The sequence below is a fragment of the Teleopsis dalmanni genome, chromosome 1 (genome assembly GCF_002237135.1).
Source record: "Teleopsis dalmanni isolate 2A chromosome 1, ASM223713v2, whole genome shotgun sequence".
Taxonomy (NCBI): domain Eukaryota; kingdom Metazoa; phylum Arthropoda; class Insecta; order Diptera; family Diopsidae; genus Teleopsis; species Teleopsis dalmanni.
In genome coordinates this window covers 25,977,246-25,980,585 of record NC_051846.1, presented here as the reverse complement: position 1 = coordinate 25,980,585, position 3,340 = coordinate 25,977,246, and the positions used below count along the sequence as shown (strand labels likewise).

Here is a 3,340-nt window from a genome sequence, read left to right as displayed (position 1 = left end):
ATAAAGAAAAACTGCTTTCTAACAGAATTACACTCAAAGAAATTTGAGTAATGATGTTTCTTTATTAAAACTGACTTAACGTTAAAGAAGAAATTTTTATACAACCATTTATATATTTTTATTAGGAGAAAATTATTGTATTAATTGCGTCAGGATTTTAAAATGTATTTCAGAAATACGGAGTAAGGAGCTTATTCAGTAGGGCAAAACGCTCTGGTAGATGGGAAGAATATAGAGTTACATTCACTCACTACAACAAATCAATCAGACAGTTCAAACGGACTAGCTAGCGTAGCCATTGTGGTAGTATTGAGAAGTTACTGGAAGCAACTAGACTACCCAATGGTTGCTTTACCACTGGTTGTGAAGACACCCTCGGGTTTCCTTTGCAAAGTTACTTCTCTGGTTCTGTAACCGGAGTAACAATATTACAATCAAACAGGGAAGTTACTGCTCTCATTTCACATGTCAGGAATATGCGGAGAGGAATGAACGTAATCTTTATTCCCAAACTTGGTAATAAAATCATTGACCAACCAAAGTCCTACAGACCCATTGGCCTTACGTCTTTCTTACTGATCTGATATGATCTGCCTTATGTGTATTTCTGGATGTAGAAGGAGCTTTTAACAACACACCATATGAATCCTTATCCGGAGCTCTGGCCCGAAAAGATATTGACGCATGCACAATAACGTGGATAGAAAGGATGTTATGAGACTGGAATATATCTTCCAAATAAGGTAGCACTACCATCATCATTAGTGCTGTACAGGGCTGTCCTCAAGGTTGCGTTCTCTCACCATTGCTATGGACGCTGGTAGTCGATGATGTGCCAGGTAAACTAGAGCAATTTGGCTACAATGCCATAAGTTATGCAGATGAAATGGCAATCATTTTTTCTGGTAAATATGAATCCATAGTTACTCACGTAATGCAGGCGGACTTATACAAAGTCTCACAACTGGTGTATAAAAGAAGGTCTAAGTATTAACCCAATAAAGGCAATAATTGAGCCATTTTCAAGAAGGTATAAACTGAATATCGAGTTCCTATCTATAAAAAAAAAAATGGCTGTTGAATGCTCCGAATAAGTTGAATATTTGATGTTACCCTACATAAGCGTCTTGATGGGAACACTCACCAGAATAATATAATTGGCAAAGCCACCTGAGTCATGTGGACGTACAGGAACTTATATGGTGGAACCTGAAACCTAAGTCCTAGAATTCTATTATGGCTCTACTGCACAATGGTCAGACACATTGTATCCTATGCAGCTTTTATTTGGTGGAGTGAGGCACACCAAAATGCTGTAATATTCAAATGCAATAAACTGTAAAGACTTGCATTTCTCGCTATGACGGGAACTATTCGAGTTTGTCCCACAATAGCACTGGAGTTCTTTATTAAAAAGACATCAGTTTTGAGTGCAGGTAGGCTACACCCTGTTATCAATATGCACGGAAGTCTTGACAGTCTAAACTCTATCTACAGACTAGTTCAGACATGGAACTTCGCTTCGGTAGAAAATTCGAAGTCATCATTCATGATCTAAAAACTAAAGGAGGAGTTGGTACAGGGGTATTTGGTCCTAACACTAGAATCTCGTTAGCGTTGGGTATATGGCCCACTGTCTTCCAAGCGGAGGTTCACGTATCAACCTTAACAATGGGCTGAAAGGCGTCCGTATCTGTATTTACTCAGATATTCCAGTAGCAATCAAGGCATTATCCTGCTGGAAGTTTTCCTCAAAGCTTCTGTTAGACTACTATGACACGCTGCAGCAGGTGGCAAGCAAAAACAAAGTGATGTTTTGCTGGGTGCCTGGTCACACAATAATCAATGCTAATGACAGACAGTCTTGCGACAGGATCCGCCATTCAACTCTGAGGACCGGAGCCATATTGTGGATTAAGTTGATCTACAATTGATTAATGGTCTCTGATTGATAATGGTTTTCATCCGAGAGAAGTCGCTACTGCCGCAGATAACCGTCATGCTATAGAGCTGGTTTGTTCATATAGTTATGGCAAGTTATCCATCTTCAGCAGAACAGAGTTAAGGTTGCTGGTGGGATATTTAACGGGTCACCATGGACTGCGTTATTACCTTCACAAAATGGATTTCTCTAAAGAGATAGATTGTCGACTCTACCTAGAAGCAGACAAGACTTCCAGTCACATTATTTTTGACTTCCCAGCCTTGATCTGTACCACAAGGAGTTCACTGAGTCGAGAACTACTCTCCCTTTTTGATATTAGGATGTCCTCAACGGCTGACATTCTGGCTTCCATTCAAGCTGGTACACTGTTTATTTCTATTATATTCCATTCTACAGCCAAAAGCTAACTTACTAAGCCAATGTCATTTAGTTCTATATTACATATTTACTTTCCTGTAAAACTTAAAACTCTACCCTCAAGGGTGGATTTATACCATAATTTTTTAATACATGCTTTTTTAAACCAATTCTGATCGTATAATCCTCATATCTAATCTCATAGACTGTTAGGTATATTTTCTAAATGCATAGTTAAAGTTTAATTTAATATTGACTATAGAATTTTATATATTTCAAATAAAATTGCTGGTTTTTGCTTATTCACCCACTACATTATTTGCTTTAATTAAGAAAGAAAGAGTTCAATTAATACTTAAATTAAATCAATTAATCAATAAATTTAATTATACTATATATATACATATATAAAATTATATCTATACTAGCTGACCCGGCGAACGTTGTTTCCCCTTGCAATTAATTTTCCTGACGTTCGTTGCGTTGCTTTTGACTTTCATTAGAACGTGTGATTGTATCCTGATTTCTTACATTTTCATTGTTTTCTGTCGATCTATTTAACCGACGGTTTTGGAGTAATTGTGAATTCCGAGTCCGTCGACAAATATTTCCTCCTCGTCCACGAAGACGTGGCATTGTTTTTTGTACGTTATTTATATCTTTACATATATAATTCTTCTTTTTTGTGTGTTGAATTTTTGAATTCTCTGGATTTACCAGGAATACCACCACATAACTTAAGATTAAAAATTGGCTCACCTATAATTATGCTGCAGAATTTAAATGCACTTAAGCTATGCAACGGCAGTTTTACGATTCATTTTAGAGATTTTAAAGTTTTTAAACAAATCAAAGTAAGCATGAATAAATTTTAAATTTCTAATATAAATGTATATGCATACCAAAAAATAAAAAATTAATTAAAAAGACATTATCTAGTGGGCCAAATTGTGAATCTAAACCTTCCTTGAATCCACTTGAACACTCACAAAAAATTTCATCAAAATCGGTTCAGCCATTTAGGAGGAGTTCACTGTC

The 3,340-nt window shown here is 36.3% G+C and overlaps 2 protein-coding genes across 2 annotated transcripts in view; one reads left to right on the top strand and one right to left on the bottom strand.

The window, feature by feature from the left end:
- Window positions 1–3,340, bottom strand: part of LOC119672781 (cyclin-dependent kinase 14-like) — a gene marked incomplete in the record, with an annotated part of 829,514 nt that overhangs the window by 608,533 nt on the left and 217,641 nt on the right.
- The window catches only part of LOC119678549 (histone-lysine N-methyltransferase Suv4-20-like), a 305,207-nt gene that overhangs the window by 126,228 nt on the left and 175,639 nt on the right, over window positions 1–3,340 (top strand). The gene's annotated exons all lie outside the window — the stretch shown is intronic.